Consider the following 17,936-nt stretch of genomic DNA (forward strand, 5'->3'; position numbering starts at 1 on the left):
AACTGGGAACTATAGCCACCAGAGCATATGATTAGGAGCCTACAGGAAGCTAGAAACACCTCTGTGGGTAGGTGTAGCTGGCAAGAAGAACTTGGGTATGTCCTAGTAGCTAGGAAGGGCTACTAAAGAGAAAGATGAGGTCTCTTCTCTCCCATCTGATGGGAGCTGGGAAAGTTTAGGTTAGTACCCAGCCTTCACACTTTATTTACTCTTGTTCTGAAACTCTTATTTGAGAATAAAGACAGACCTGAGGGCAGGGTCTTGGATTATGGTTGTTGGAAACTTTTTTTCCTACCTTCCTGACTGGTTAGTTGCCCATTAGCTTAGGTTCTCTTTAGGAATTTTCCTGTTGTATTTTTTTTTCTACTGTGCTCCTGAAATTGAAATCAGGTTTCTGTTTTTTGCAGGCCCGCTTTGCCCTCCCAGCTCTAGTCTAGCTGTAGGGAGGTGGTGGTTTGTTGATCTTGTGAGTTAGATTAGGACTTTACTTGATGTTGGAGTCTGTGTAATTTGCATACACTTGTGTCTGTCTGGGTCACAATTTCTGCTGATGGATTAGAGGATCCTAAATTTAAGTCCCTTGTTTATCTTGATGGTACCCTAATCATAGTATAGACTAGTTTGGTGTGTAGTCGTGTGTGTGTGCATTGTCTCTATCTCTTGGTATGTGGGTGTATGGAATGTTGTCTTGCTGTCTGCCTTGTATATTTGAGTCTGAGAGTGGTGGTGTGTGTGTGTGTGCGCACTTCGGGTTGGACAAAAGCTTGGAAATGTACCTGAAAGGCAACTAAACTAGCAACATGCCTACGCGTTCTGCAGAGCTTCTGGAACCTGATTCTGAGAGGGTGGAACTATCCCATGATTCTCACTGGAGCATTAACTCCCAGCCCCACAGTTCCAGGAGCCCTGTCAATGACCAGCAGAGAACTCTCTGTAATAAGAGAAGAGTAAAGAGGGCCTGGGCCACCCACCCAATCAGAGACACCCCTGTAGCTGAGGTAAGTACTGTGGGAGTTTTGGCTGCCCTTCCTTTCTCCTAAGGGAGAGGGATCCCATGCTGCTTATAAAGGGTAGAGTAGGGTGGGGTGTGGTGGGGGGTTTCAGATCTGCTGCTCCTGGAGGAAGAGGAGATTGGGGACCCAGAGTATAACCCTTGCCAAGCTGGGAAAGGGGAGGGGACCCTTATGTGAGAGTGGGGCTACAGTGCTGCAGGTATGAAGCCACAGGGAACTCTGCTGTGGTGTTTCTAGGCCTCATGATTGCCTAATCCAGTGCTGGATGCAAGGTGTCTCCCTTGTGTTTTGTGTATGCTGGGGGATGTCCTCTTACTGTCAGGTGTGCAGATGGCAATGGCTGGATGAATGTGGCTCAGAATGTTATATGTCCTAGACAGACTTTTTTTGGCGGGGGGGTGGGGGGAACAGAAAAAACTATTCTGATCATCTAGGCTGAACTTCAGTTTAATACAGGCCAGAGAACCTCGCCCAGGGATTCCTGCTTCAAGCCAAATAACTCCTGGCAGAGGTAGAGTAGCTCTTCTATAAAGATCCAGACTTGATTTACAGACTCCAGGTGATGGAGAATTCCCCACAGCCTTTGGTAAATTGTTCTGATGGTTAATTACCCTCACTGTTGTTACCTATCAGCTCTGTGTTCTTGGGGAACCTGGGCACAACACCCAGCCTGTCTGACTCACAAAAGACCTCCCCCACCCCCACAGCCTCTGCTTGAACCAAATCTGCATCAGAAGAAAGACTTACAAAAAGCAATGAAAAGGCAGTGGGAAACACACCTAAACCCCTGGGACAAAGGTGACAGGATTAAGGAAACTCCCCTAGGCTAAATTGCATTGAAGATGGGACAGGGAGGCATCTCCATTAGCACACAGAATGGAGAACAGAGATTCCAAGGCAAGAATCGCACAGAACTCTGGAACTAGAAAAGCAGGGACGCACTGTATGGTGGGGGATCTCTGCTCCAGATGTTGATGAACCCATGCCTGCACACACACAGCTCTGTAGTTATCAGACCAATTCTAGTAATAAATCCTTTATTGGTATCCAAAATAGTGAAGCTTCCTAATTGTACTGCGAGCTCCCTCCAAGGAACACCGCCCAAAGACAGGAATGATCAGTTCCTGTTGTCTAGCCTGAACAAAACAACTTTGGGATACTCCATTGAGCCATCAGTTTACCCATAAACAAATCTAGTGTTCTCCCTTGAACCATTGTTCTTTCCCTACAAAAACCCTAATAAATGAGCATACCCCAAAGTAATGGGCAAATGTGGTAACACTGTTAAAAATCTGCACCTTATATCTAGTCTTAATTTGTCTGGCTTTAGAATAATAGAATCATAGAATATGAGGGTTGGAAGGGACCTCAGGAGGTCATCTAGTCCAACCCCCTACTCAAAGCAGGACCGATCCCCAACTAAATCATCCCAGCCAGGGCTTTGTCAAGGCTGACCTTAAAAATATCTAAGGAAGGAGATTCCACCACCTCCCTAGGTAACACATTCCAGTGCTTCACCACCCTCCTTGTGAAAAAGTTTTTCCTAATACCCAACCTAAACCTCCCCCACTGCAACTTGAGACCATTACTCCTTGTTCTGTCATCTGCTACCACTGAGAACAGTCTAGATCCATCCTCTTTGGGACCCCCTTTCAGGTAGTTGAAAGCAGCTATCAAATCCCCCCATATTCTTCTCTTCTGCAGACTAAATAATCCCAGTTCCCTCAGCCTCTCCTCATAAATCATATGCTCCAGCCCCCTAAACATTTTTGTTGCCCTCCACTGGACCCTTTCCAATTTTTCCACATCCTTCTTGTAGTGTGGGGCCTAAAACTGGACACAGTACTCCAGATGAGGCCTCACCAATGCCAAATAGAGGGGAATGATCACGCCCCTCTATCTGCTGGCAATGCTCCTACTTATATAGTCCAAAATGCTGTTAGACTTCTTGGCAACAAGGGCACACTGTTGACTCATATCCAGCTTCTCATCCACTGTAACCCCCAGGTCCTTTTCTGCAGAACTGCTGCCTAGCCACTCAGTGCTTTGACCTCAGGCCTTTGGGTGTGAGGGGTCTGTCTCTCTTTTGCACTTTGGCAACTCTCATGTAGCAAGTCATGCTAATAAAGTCCTGGAACAGAACTGGATGGTCAGCCTCAGTGACAGTGGTGGTGATCTATGGTGTGCCAGATACTCAGAGATCAGTTGACTACTTCACTCCCCAGGGAACTGAGTTAAGGTGAGCTGCTGGTGGTGCATCAGATGCCAAGGTATAGAAAATGTTCTCAACAACCCTGCGTGCTAGACTGCTGCTGTGTTCTGGGAACGGACAACGCTAGAGAAGCCTAGAGTAGTGCAAAGCGGGGGTGCAAATGGGAGGCTGACTTTATACTCCCCTCCATTTACTTGCTCCAAGCAACCCATGTCCTGATGCAGTGCTGGGACCTGGCAGCATGGCAAGGGAATTGGAGAGACCAAGATACTGCTTCATGGGTCACAAATTAAAAACTTCCAGACCCATGAGATTTAGCTGCTAAACTGGTTCCTAGAGGTGAGGGAGGGACCCAGGCTCTGCTTCCTCTTGAGACAGTGGAGATCCTCTAGCTGTTGGAGGCATCTCATTGATGGAGGGAGGTTTTATATAGACACAGTATGTATTTTAAGAGCTATAGCAATTGCAGTTTCGCTCATTTGATGACTGTGTCCTACTGTCTCTGCTGCTGGGAAGAGGGAGGAAAGAAGTGATGCTACAGAGCCTGTTAAGTTCTCCTCTGTCTGCAGTAGCTGGACTAGGCAGCTCTGTGCACTGCCCCATCTGCAGATGCTGCCCCTGCAGCTTCCATTGGCCATGGTTCCCAGCCAATGGTTGCTGCGGGGGTTAGTGCTTCGGGCGGGAGCAGCATACGGAGCCCCCTAGCTGCCCCTATGCGTAGGAGCCAGAGGGATGACATGCTGCTGCTTCCAAGAGCCGTGCGGAGCCACGGCATGTGCAGAGCGGGGCAAGCCCCCAAGTTCACTCCCCGGCTGGAGCGCCGGAGCGGGGCAAGCCCCCAGTGTTGCTCCCTGGTGGGAGCTCAAGGGCCGGATTAAAAGGCCTGTGGGCCGTAGTTTGCCCACACCTACTCTAGATCATTGATACTGAATAGCATTGGGCCTGGAACAGATTCCTGCGAGATCCCCTCTAGAAACAAATCCTCATTGGATAATAATTCCCCATTTACAATTTTTTTCAATTTACTCATTTTTAATCCTGTTGTGTCATCCAGCTGTCACTCTCATGTCATGGGAGCACCATCTTCACTTTGTCACAAATGGCTCAGGTATGCATGTAGTCTAGTTGGTGTGTGAAGTGTTTTACTGTCAGGTTTGTGTGTGAGAGGAGGGTATCTTCTTGCTCTGCGTTTCTTCCAGCCTGACTCAGAGTAGCAAGTAGTATGGCAGGTTGGCTGGGGCCTCTTGTCAGCGATGGGGCATTGGTTTGTGAGGGGAGATAGAACTAACTCTCTACTTGTGACATGTTGTATAAGTGTTGCCTGGCTATTACTTCTGGTCTATTTCTGTCAGTCTTGTCTCTAGGACAGGGGATGGTCTTTCCTCTGTGCCACACACAACATACCGGGGCCTTGACTGGGACCTCTGGAGTAAAAATAGCTGTAGAATGGCACTGTCCCTCACTGTATTTCTATGCAATAGGAGTGTGTCCTCTTGCTGCAAGTACACTGGATACTCTGTCTTCTGTACTGCTGGCCTCAGCTGTGATTAATGCAGGATGACTGTTCTGTCCTGTGGGGTTGGTGGAGGCTGAATGCAGGGTGTGATGCTGGAGATCCTGGGGGAAGCTGCAAGCAGGAATGTGTCCCTGAGGCTGACAGAAAGTGGGTGTGTCAGCAAGAGAGTCAGCACTGGGACGAGCTGGTGCTGCAGTGACTTGGGGATGGCAGAAGGAGCCTGATTTCCAGATGTAACACACACCTCCTGGGTGTGGTGTTCTGTCCCATCTAGTAGCACCAAGACCACTTAGAGAGAGATAAAATGAGTCCGATCTACAGCCAGAGCTAACAGACAGTTGGCTTTTCACTCATGCGGTAGAGGCTCATGCTCTAAGCTCCAGAGGTCCCAGGTTTGACCCTGTCCACTGAAGACTGGGGTCTGTTGGTGTTACACTGGACAGATTTTTTTAATCAGAATGACATGTACAAAATCTGGACTTTGTTCCATTGCACTTTTGTCAAATGCTCTAGAGAATGCGTCTGCAACCATCAAATGTCTCCCAGGTTTGTATTCAATTTACAAATCATACATTTGTAACTGAAAAAATAATCTATGTATTCTGGGGCAGAGGTGGGGGTTGCCTGACCCCTTTTGGCACTGGTAATAAGTGGTATATGGTTTGTTTCACATAACACAGACCTCCCATAAATAAATATGTTAAACTTTTACACCCATGGAATAAGGCCAAAGCTTCCTTCTCTATTTGAGCATATTAACACTCAGTTTTTGTTAATCCCCACGGTGCATAAGCCACTGGTCTCCAATTCTGACCATACTGTCATGTGCCAATATCTTCCTTGGCAACATCTAGGGACAACTTAGTTTTGTGCTTACTGTCACGGTACCTCAGAACTGGGTCCTCTAATTCAGGGGTGAGCAAGCTACGGCCCATGGGCCACGTCCAGGCCATCGGACCTTTTAATCTGGCCCTTGAGCTCCTGCTGGGGAATGGTGTTGGGGCTCGCCTCACTCCGTGCATGCCATGGCTCTGTGCAGCTCCCGGAAGCAGTGGCATGTCCCCCCGCCAGCTCCTACGCGTAGGCGTAGCTAGGGGGCTCCGCACGCTGCCCCCGCCCCAAGTGCCACCCCTTGCAGCTCCCATTGACTGGGAACCACAGACACCACTGCAGAGCCTGCGGATGGGACATCATGCAGAGCCACCTGGCCGCACCTCCACATAGGAGCCGGAGAGGGGACATGTTGCTGCTTCCATGAGCTGCTTGAGGTAAGTGCTGCCCAGAGCCTGCACTCTGACTTCCTCCCATTCCCCAACCACCAAATCCCTTGGTCCCAACCTGGAGCACCCTTCTGCACCCCAAACCCCTCATCCCCAGCCCACCCCAGAGCCCACATCCCCAGCCAGAGCTCTCACCTGCCCACCCTGCACCCCAACCCCTTGCCCCAGCCTGGAGCCCCCTCCTGCACCCTGAACTCCTTATTTCTGGCCCCACCCCAGAGCGCGCACCCCTAGATGGAGCCCTTACCCCCTCCCGCACCCCAACCCCCAATTTTGTGAGCATTCATGGCCTGCAATACAATTTCCATATCCAGACGTGTCCCTCAGGCCAAAAAGTTTGCCCACCCCTGCTCTAATTCCTTCAGTTTCTCTTTATTAAGATTTGCACACCATGTTCATGGGACAGCTTTGCATAATACAGCTCAGGTTGCTGGTTCGGGCAGCTAAAGTAGGCACAAATTTCCCTACATAGTTCATGATTCCGAGAAATCTCTGTATTTCTTCCTTGTCTACTGGGGCAGGCATGTTGTTGATGGCCTCATCCTTGCTGTGTTAATAAACCTGGGAGAGAAGTTATTTCTGGTGTACAGAATTTACATTTTTGTTCAGCCCATCAGCTCCAGACAAAGATGTGTGGAGCCTCTGGTCATGCTCTTCTATTGTTTTGCATCCCCTACTCCACCCCCCTCCCTGATGAAAATGTAATCTATAAAAAGAAAAGGAGTACTTGTGGCACCTTAGAGACTAACCAATTTATTAGAGCGTAAGCTTTCGTGAGCTACAGCTCACTTCCTCATCTGAGGAAGTGAGCTGTAGCTCATGAAAGCCTATGCTCTAATAAATTGGTTAGTCTCTAAGGTGCCACAAGTACTCCTTTTCTTTTTGTGAATACAGACTAACACGGCTGTTACTCTGAAATGTAATCTATGTAAACCTTAGTACCCTCCATAGGATCAAAAAAAAATTGTATTTTCTGGTGATACATGCTGGGTGTTGAACAGAATCCAAATGGCAATCTACAGCAACAGTGTCTCCCAAAGGGGGCACTGAATGTGCACAAACGTGCTTTGTTTTCCCAATAGGCCTTGCCAGAAGCCTGCTGATGCATACCTTAAAAGTTTAACAACAAAAAATATTTAGCATCAGCCATCTTCTACAAAATCTCTCCCCTTGCAGGTAGTGGAAAATGTTCCCTTTTTAACATGTTAGGGGTGTTAATTGTGGGGTGGTTGGGCTCTTCCCCTCCCCACCCTTTTTTTTTTGTACTTTGAGATCTTCCCTATTTCCTGAGAAACATTTTTTCAAACTCTTCCTCAATTGTTTTGGTTCCCTGATCCTCCCTGAATGCATCTTCTTGATGAGACCAATGGTTTGACATACTTTTAATCCACTAATAGGTACACTTTTCCCAGGTACTATTACAAATCGGAAAAGAGAGACAAGGAAGGTGAGGTAATATCTTTTATTGGACCAACTTCTGTTGGTGGGAGAGACAAGTCCAATAAAAAATATTACCACACCAACCTTATCTCTCTAATATCCTGGGACGGACACGGCTACAACTATACTACATACAAAGTTGCAAGATACAGTTTGTTATTTATCTATACATTTAGTTCATGTACCCATGTAGTGGGAATGAGCACACCCCTATAAGCCCTGAGGTTTACCTGCTACCCGTAGCTTTATCCTCCAGTTACTAACAGTGTTTCTGGCAAGACATTGGCTTGTGTATCAATGTCCAACTTAAAAGTAATAAATGACCCATTTGCTTCCAGGTTGACAGTCCAATCATCTGCTGCAGTGGTCTCCATTGCTCCCATGAAGAATCCTCTGAGCTAATGGTGCTGTTTTTTGCTCATGCTGTGTGCTCTCTGCTAGTGCTTGCAAACTCTTGCAAAGTGATGTAAACCATTCACTTTTTGCCTTTGTTCCCACATTCCAGGAACAGTCTTAACTTGTACTTATTGCCACAGGGTATGCAGCTCCATGTGCTGTTTTTGCTAGATTTAGACTTTGAGTTCTGTGTGCTTTGATTCCTCCTCTCTCTCTTCCCCCAACTCCACTCCCAACATGGTATTTTGGATTCTCAATCATAGCTGCTGTGTCAGAGCACTGTGTGGTGTTTAGATGTTGCTTGTAATTATTGTAAATCATCCCAGCCAAAGCCCTGGCTGGGATGATTTAATTGGGGATTGGTCCTGCTTTTGAGCAGGGGGTTGGACTAAATGACCTCCTGAGGTCCCTTCCAACCCTGATATTCTATGATTCTATGATTAGAATTGGGAGCACTAGCTGTTGGGAGTCTGAAAGGACAGGAAACAGGAAGGAGGGGGGAGGAGTTGAAGAGGCCGAGGCAGAGCTACTGAGGGTGCAGCAGCAGCTTGGAAAAGAGGTTCCCACTTTAAAAATAAAGTCCTGGTGAAGTTTGTTAGTACTTTGCCTGGCTACTACAACATTTTGGCAACAAGGATGGATCTTCTGCCTCTGAACCCACCTGCACCCTTTCTACAAAGCCCAGGTGAGCCTCCAATTGGTTTTACTGCCTGGATCCATATGTTTGAGACTTATCCGCTTGCAATCGGTGCTACAGAGATTTCTGAAGAAAAAAAGTGTGCTCTGCTAATCGACTGTCTTGGAGCAGAAAGGCAGCATATATTTTACACTTTTCCCCTTGCAGACGATAAATAGGAGACTGCACTCACTGCATTAAAGAACTTTTTGATACCAAAAGTTAATGTAGTAGCTAATCGCTACAGATTTTGCCAGCATGAGCAGAAACCAGGAGAGACTATAATGCAGTATATTGCTTCCCTGAGGAGTCTGATTGTAACTTGTGACTTTGGGAATACAGCAGAAGAGATCATTAGAGACCAGCTCATTGAGAAAACAACCATGCTTCATGTAAGAGAACACTTACTTCTAGAACCACAACTTACACTAGAAAAAGCAATAACCATTGCTAACCAGATTGAGTCAGCTACAGCTGAAGCCAAAATAATGAGCATGGATACAGGAGGCACAGTCCAGTCTGTGACTCCTTTGCAGAAAAGTTCACTATCACTGCAGACAAACAATTACAAGAGGAAAACTAATGAAAAACCACCAAATCAGCAAATTCAAAATACAGTAAAAGCATGCTTTTGCTGTGGATCCCCACAACACCTTGCAAGCTACACAGGATGTCCGGCAAAAGTAGCTCAGTGCAATCATTGCAAAAAGATTGGGCATTTTGCTAAAGTATGTCGCAGTAGCCAGTTCAATCAACAGGTGCATGCAGTTACAATACCAGATGTTACTGTGCTGAGCGTGGACAAAATCGCTACTGCACATATTCCAGAACAAATAAAGTGCACGGTAAACATTTCTGCCATACCCTCAGGCAAATCACACTCTATTCAACTAATGTTGGACACTGGCTCAGCAGTATCTATACTACCTGATTCCATCTATCTGCATTACTTTAAAGATGTGCCTCTTACTGAACCCAAGCTTCAGCTGGTGTGCTATTTGAAAAACCATATTCCAGTACGTGGCTGCCTGCCACAATAGTTACTTTTGGTGATTACTTTGTAACTGCAGAGTTCTACATTGTCCACAAAGGCAATCTTCCTCAGCAAAGCACTCTTGCGGTACACACACCAGTTTCAGCTGGGACCCAACACCAGGTTGAGGAGAAACTCGGCTGTGCTTATGGGTTTCTGCATAAAGTTAAAATGCGGAATAATGTGATGCCTGTATGATAGAAATTACAGCACTTACCATTTTCAGTCAGGGAAGCTGTTTCAGCGGAACTTAGAAAACTTGTTCAAGAGGGCATTATTGAAGAGATTAACTCCTCAGAATGGGTTTCACTTATAGTAGTGACGCAGAAGAAGGGTGGAGGCATTCGCCTTTGTGTGGACTTAGGGAGCCAAATAAAGCTATTGTGATTGACAGCCATCCTCTTCCTCACATAGAAGAAGTATTTGCAGAACTCTGTGGGGCAAAGATGTTTTCTACTCTTGATTTGCAGAGCACATACCACCAGGTTATGTTGCACGAAGATAGCAGAGACCTCACAGCATTTATTACACATGAGGGACTATTCTATTTTAAACATGTTCCATACGGTCTTGCATCAGCCCCAAGTGCCTTCCAAAAAATGATGTCATTGATTTTGAGGAATCAACATGGAGTTCAGTGCTATTTGGATTATATTATCGTGTTTGGAAATACTTCGGAGGAGCATGACAATAACCTGAAGTCTGTATCAGCAAAGCAGGCCTCCAGCTCAATAGGTCCAAATGCAAATTTAGACAAACTGAACTCTCCTTTCTGGGGCATACAATTTCACAGCCTGGACTAAAACCTGATCCAGCTTATATCCTGGCAATTTCAAATGCTCCTCCTCCAACAGATTTGCAAACCTTACGTTCCTTCTTGGGTCTTACCTCCTGGTATGCAAAATTCATTCCCAATTATGCTTCTGTCATTGAACCATAATGAGAATTACTACGGGGAAGTTCAACCTTAGTGTGGACAATGGATGCACAAGCTAGTTTTGAAACGATGAAAGACTTGATTGTACATAGTCCAGTACTTGCCCTATTCAGTCCTGCATTGCCCACAATTGTAACTACTGATGCTTCTGATTGTGGACTTGGGGCTGTCCTCACACAACTTCATGAGGACAACACAGAGAGGACTGTTGCATTTGCTTCGAAGACACTAAGTAATGCTGAGAGAAAATATTCTACAGTCGAAAAAGAAGCACTTGCTTGTGCCTGGGCTACTGAAAAATGGAGAACTTACCTGTGGGGCCCCACGTTCAAGTTGCGCACAGACTACAGCCCTTTGACAATGTTGATCACCACAAAAGGACTGAAAAGAGCAGGATATCGTATTGCTAGATGGTCTGCAAGACTACTCTCCTTCAATTATGAACTGGAATATAAGCCTGGAAACCAAAATGTGGTCACTGATTGCCTTTCTTGCCTGCCTTTGCCTTCACCAGATGGTCCACCGGAGGATAAGGATGTCGTGGTTGTGCTTATTACAAGCACTCTCACTGTAGTTACAAGAGAACAATTTCAAGCTGCTTGTTCAGCATGTCCAATTCAACAAAAACTACAGGAATTTCTGACAAAGAGATGGCCCAGTAACCCTAAAAACCTTGACCCAGTTTTGCTGCCTTATTTTAGAGTTTGGGATAAACTTTCTTTGCTTGATGGCTGTGTGCTACAAGGTACACACCAGCTCCTTATGCCAGAAGAATTACAGTCAAAACTCATACACCTGGCACACGATACTCATCAAGGAATTGTTCGAACCAAACAACGACTACGGATCCGTATTGGTGGCCAGGGATGGACTCTCAAACTGAAGCACTCATAAAATCCTGTGTCACTTGCCAAATCATACAATATCAGGGTTGGAAGGGACCTCAGAAGGTCATCTAGTCCAACCCCCTGCTCAAAGCAGGACCGATCCCCAATTCAATCATCCCAGCCAAGGCTTTGTGAAGCCTGACCTTAAAAACTTCTAAGGAAGGAGATTCCACCACCTCCCTAGGTAACGCATTCCAGTGTTTCACCACCCTCCTAGTGAAAAAGTTTTTCCTAATATCCAACCTAAATCTCCCCCACTGCAACTTGAGACTATTACTCCTTGTTCTGTCATCTGCTACCACTGAGAACAGTCTGGAGCCATCCTCTTTGGAACCCCCTTTCAGGTAGTCAAAAGCAGCTATCAAATCTCCCCTCTTTTTTCTCTTCCGTAGACTAAACATCCCCAGTTCCCTCAGCCTTTCCTCATAACTCATGTGTTCCAGTCCCCTAATCATTTTTGTTGCCATCCACTGGACGTTTTCCAATTGTTCCACATCCTTCTTGTAGCGTGGGGCCCAAAACTGGACACAGTACTCCAGATGAGGTCTCACCAGTGTCGAACAGAGGGGAACGATCATGTCCCTCGATCTGCTGGCAATGCCCCTACTTATACATCCCAAAATGCCATTGGCCTTCTTTGCAACAAGGGCACACTGTTGACTCATATCCAGCTTCTCATCCACTGTAACCCCTAGATCCTTTTCTGCAGAACTGCTGCCTAGCCATTCGGTCCCTAGTCTGTAGCAGTGCATTGGATTCTTCCGTTCTAGGTGCAGGACTCTGCACTTGTCCTTGTTGAACTTCATCAGATTTCTTTTGGCCCAATCCTCCAATTTGTTTAGGTCCCTCTGTATCCTATCCCTACCCTCCAGCATATTTACCTCTCCTCCCAGTTTAGTGTCATCTGCAAACTTGCTGAGGGTGCAATCCACACCATCCTCCAGATCATTTATGAAGATATTGAACAAAACTGGCCCCAGGACCAACCCTTGGGGCACTCCACTTGATACCGGCTGCCAACTAGACATGGAACCATTGATCACTACCCGTTGAGCCCGACCATCTAGCCAGCTTTTTATCAATCTTATAGTCCATTCATCCAGCCCATACTTCTTTAACTTGCTGGCAAGAATACTGTGGGAGACCGTGTCAAAAGCTTTGCTAAAGTCAAGGAACAACACGTCCACCACTTTCCCTTCATCCACAGAGCCAGTTATCTCGTCATAGAAGGCAATTAGATTAGTCAGGCATGACTTGCCATTGGTGAATCCATGCTGACTATTCCTGATCACTTTCCTCTCCTCTAAGTGCTTCAGAATTTATTCCTTGAGGATCTGCTCCATGATTTTTCCAGGGACTGAGGTAAGGCTGACTGGCCTGTAGTTCCCAGGATCCTCCTTCTTCCCTTTTTTAAAGATGGGCACTACATTAGCCTTTTTCCAGTCGTCCAGGACCTCCCCCGATCGCCATGAGTTTTTAAAGATAATAGTCAATGGCTCTGCAATCACATCCGCCAATTCCTTTAGCACTCTCGGATGCAACACATCTGGCCCCATGGACCTGTGCACGTCCAGCTTTTCTAAATAGTCCCTAACCACTTCTTTCTCCACAGAGGGCTGGTCACCTCCTCCCCATGCTGTGCTGCCCAGTGCAGTAGTCTGGGAGCTGACCTTGTTCGTGAAGACAGAGGCAAAAAAAGTATTGAGTACATTAGCTTTTTCCACATCCTCTGTTGCTAGGTTGCCTCCCTCATTCAGTAAGGGGCCCACACTTTCCTTGACTTTCTTCTTGTTGCTAACATACCTGAAGAAACCCTTCTTTTTACTCTTAACATCTCTTGCTAGCTGCAACTCCAGGTGTGATTTGGCCTTCCTGATTTCACTCCTGCATGCCCGAGCAATATTTTTATACTCATCCCTGGTCATTTGTCCAATCTTCCACTTCTTGTAAGCTTCTTTTTTGTATTTAAGATCGGCAAGGATTTCACTGTTAAGTGAAGCTGGTCGCCTGCCATATTTACTATTCTTTCTACATATCGGGATGGTTTGTCCCTGTAACCTCAATAAGGATTCTTTAAAATGCATGATAAGACAGCAGTGACATGTACCCCTCCATTACAGCCTGTTCCTCTTTCTGAATCTGCATGGGAAAAAGTGGTGATTGACATTGTAGGACTCTTTGATACTGCTCCAATTGACTGCCGTTATGCCATCACCTTAATAGACTATTTCAGTAAATGGCCTGAGGTTGCATTTACATCGGAAATCTCTTCTGCTACAGTAATTAAGTTCCTTTCTTCAGTTTTTAGCAGGGAAGGTAATCCCAAAGAACTGGTTTCAGATAATGTTAGTCAATTTACTTCCCTGGAGTTTGAAACTTTTCTAGCAGAGAGGAACATTTTACACAGAAGGTCATCCCTATACTATCCTCAAGCCAATGGGGAAATCGAACGGTTTAACAGAAGTTTGAAAGAGAGTTTGCAAATGGCTAAACTGGAAGGGCGATTGTGGATAACCTGCACTACTGATTTCTTGCAAGCATACCGGGCTACACGACATGCCACAAAGCAAAGATCACCCGCAGAGTTACTGCATGGGAAACAGATGAATACTAAACTGAACATTGCTGGATTGTTAAAGGCACGACCTGAGGCCCAACCGAGGATGATGTGAGGAAAACAGTTGAACAGAACCAAGCAAAGTATAAGGCTTTCACAGACAAGCGGCAGGGTGCTAAGGAACCAAAGTTTGAGTGTGGTTCCTTCATTAAAATACGAAAACCTGGAATTTTGCGCAAAGGGGACCATACATTCACAGCTCCTCTTAAAATCATAGAGAAGAAGGGACCTTACACCTATCGACTTTCTGATGGGCGGGTACAGAATGCTTCTTCTCTTGCACCTGCTTATGCACCAAAAGGAGATTATGCCAACACCCAGTCTGCATTGGATGACTTCACCGTAGTATCAACACAACAAGACTTTGCACTGGAACCAGGGCTTGAGAGAGGGCCTGTCAGACCCAGACGACCACCTGTCTGGACTAGAGACTATGTTATGTAGCATCTATAGTGTTTTTAGTGTAATAATTCTGTCAACAGTATAGTGCCTTGTTTCCTATTTGTTCCTGTAGTTAGAACGACAATGGTTATTGTAACTGGGAGAGTTTCTTAAGAGAGGAGGGAATGTGGTGTTTAGATGTTGCTTGTAATTATTTGAATTGGGAGCACTGGCTGTTGGGAGTCTGAAAGGACAGGAAACAAGAAGGAGGAGGGAGGAGTTGAAGAGGCTGAGGGAGAGCTACTGAGGGTGCAGCAGCAGCTTGGAAAAGAGGTTTCCAAAGTCCTGTTGAAGTTTGTTAATACCTTGCCTGGCTACTACAACACACTGTCCACCCTCCATAAGCGTCATTCTGGACTGGGCAACTTCTGTAGGTTGGCAAATTCTAAATGCCCTGTCAAGGTTCTTCTACTAATACCTGAGGTTACACCTACACTGTACTAAAAAAAAACCCAGCAGCACTGAGTCTCAGAGCCCAGATCAGCTGACTAGGGCTCAAAGTCTCAGGCTGCAGGGCTATAAAACTGCAGTGTAGACATTTGGGTTTGGGTTGGCACCTGGACTCTGGGACCCCCTCCCCTTATGGGAGCCTGGGTACCAGCCCAACCTCGAATGCCTATGCTGCACTTTTATTGTCCTGCAGCCCAAGCCCTGGGAGCCTGAGTCAGCCTGTGTGGCTGTGCCGTGGGTCTCTTATCACACTGTAGATGTACCTTGAGTATGTGTGTGTGGAAGAGGTTGTTTTGGTTTTTTAGTTCCAGCATCAATCATAATCTGCTCTCTTATCAGGCACTCAGCCCCCCCAAAATTGCAAGATTATCTCATCTGAAGACGAAGAGCCAAATTCTTCTATAGTTTTACCTTCCTTTGGACCCTGTGATTAAAAACATGTATTTCAAATGTCTGTTACATGGAGTGCAGTACTTAAAATTCTGTACTAGAGTTTCATACTTAGACTCCTCTGCCTGAGTTAACAGAAAACTATTAAATACATCAAGTGCTTCAGAACCAGCCAGTGTCAAGAATAAGGCTACCTTCTGACTGTCTTCCTCTTTGTTGGAACCCGTTGCTTGCAGACACAGAGTGAAGCACTGCCTGAACTTCCTCCAGTTTTCTGTCACATTTTCAGAGTTTCAGCTCTGGTGGAACTTCTGACAGGTCCATTTTTCCCTCAGGGTATTTTCTTGATTTCTTTTTAGTCCTGGTACCATGTGATGTTCAGTGATCACTCAGTGCTTAAGGTGCTTGCAAGAGATCTCATTTATTCTGTCTGGTTCCAACTGACTGTGCTCTGTTGGAACTTCACATATATAACTTCACAGTGCTCAGCCCTTAGAAGCACGGAGCAAGAGTCTATGCATCACACTTGTCCAAGAGGGGAACCTGATATTTTGCTGCCATGGAATCTGGGAAATCAGATGGAATTACAGGGGCTATAAACACCTTCAGGAGCATACTGTTGTGCTCCTGCAGTGAAACTATCCTAGCCCTTGAATCCAATCAAAAACTCATGCTTGGGGATGTCAAAGTTGAAGGGACAAATGTTTCTAGGTCTTTGTAGGAAAAGCTCCTGAAAAATCAGATCAACATGCTCGGAGCTTCTGTTAAACCAAAGGATGCCAGATTTGTCAGGCCAAAGGAGGCTCTGCACTGCTGGGGGTGTATTTCTGGAAGGTGAGGGTTGTCATGTATCTACAAAATCTTTGCACAGGTACCTAGACATGGAAGAGATATCTGACAGTGGGGTGCTTTTTAGACTTGCTGACAAAGCCATAACAAGAGTCAATGGGTGGAAGATGAGGTTAGAAAAATTCAATCTTGAAATGACACAATTTCCTAGCAGTGTCATTAAACATTAGAACTACTTGTTGAGAAAGTGGTCAACTCACCATCACTTGGAGTCTTTAAACAAAATTAGATATCTTTCTAAAAGATAAGCTTTAATCCAGCTTCTTGGAGAAATTCTATAGTTGGGGAAGTGGGAGGAAGGTCAGGCTTGATGGTTGCTTTGGTTCCTTCAAGGGCTGTGGGAAGAATGGGAAACTCTGCATTTCCTCAACCTGCTCATAACTCTTGCAACGCTGCATTAAGACAATGACTAATAAAATCTCCAGCTTCAGTGCTTTTTCTGGTCCACAGGAGTCAGGAGGGAAATCCCTCCCACCATGATGTACAACTGGCCAGGTGTGTTTTGGGTTTTTTCACCCTCCTCTGAAGCATTAGATTGGCCACAGGTGGAGCCAGGATGCTGGATGAGGTGGACCAGTCCTCTAAGGTGGTACAGAGAAACCTCTTCTTAGGTGCCTGGCTGGTGTGTCTTGCTTACATGCTCAGGGTCAATTTTATTGCCAGATTTGGAGTTGGGGAGGATTCCCCCCCGATGTCAGATTGGCATGGACCCTTTAGCATCTCTTTTTTCTGCTTCCTCTGCAGCCGGGGGACTCTTGAGGACTAAAATATTTTGGTGTAACTGAAGTAACTGGGTTCAACACAGGGGTACTTGGATTACCTCTAATAGCCTGTGATACATAGGAGGTCAGTCTAGGTGAGCTAATAGCCTTAAATGCCATGAGAAACTATCATCATCCTTTTCACATCATCAGGTACATAAGGTAGATGTCAAAGAACACCAGTTGTCCCTATCCTGGGCTAATTTTTTCATGTCTTCTATATTCAGATGTAGTAATGCCACTTCAGCCATTATTATGCTACAGAGTGTGGCTGTAGGTCAGTCTCTCATCAGTTGCCTAGGATTGCCAAAGAAATGCTTTTTTAGTAGCCTATTAACAGACATTCCTAAAAGTTGTCTCAAATATGTCCATCTCTTCGTCTTCTGTACTACTTGTAGTGTTATAGGTAGTTGGACCTCTTGGTTAATAATTCTATCTATACATTTTCTGTTGAATATTCTATGGATGGACTCATTCATTTTTCCAGGACTCTGCTCCATATAAGAGGACATTTAGGACTTTGCAGCTACAAAGTTTTTGTGTTTTCTAATCACATTGAACTTCCATACTGTATGAAATTTTTGAAATACAACACTTGCTTTGCATATTCTGGACTCTACAGCAAATGTGTAATCACCAGTATTGTGATTGATGCTACTCACAAGTAAATGTATTAATAGGTCTTCAAGGCACCGTCTTCCGAGTAGATAAAAGCATTGATAGATAAACTCATTTTATAATTTCTGGCTTTGATTTATTGATATGACCTATTTGCAAGATCATTTATCTGACTGCATTATCATCAACTGACTTATCTATAAGACAGATGTCATCTGAAAAATTTTAGTCTCCAAGCTTGTGATCTATCCATGCAATGCCAGTTTCCATAATGACATCAGTTCCTTGACAAAGTTAATAGCTGGAAACTATGGCATATAATGAAATGCACCTCTATTCTGTATAGCATCTTTCCTTGAAGCTGCCCATCCCCAGGTACTTTAGAGAGTTGTAGCTATTACTATTTACCAAGTCAGCAAG

At 45.4% G+C, this 17,936-nt stretch overlaps 1 protein-coding gene across 1 annotated transcript in view; it reads right to left on the reverse strand.

Moving 5' to 3' along the window:
• FAM83H (family with sequence similarity 83 member H) overlaps positions 1-17,936 on the reverse strand; it is a 57,208-nt gene that overhangs the window by 12,830 nt on the left and 26,442 nt on the right. The window lies entirely within an intron of this gene.

Source organism: Lepidochelys olivacea (assembly GCF_965140295.1).
Source record: "Lepidochelys olivacea isolate rLepOli2 genome assembly, chromosome: 2".
NCBI classification, from domain to species: Eukaryota; Metazoa; Chordata; order Testudines; family Cheloniidae; genus Lepidochelys; species Lepidochelys olivacea.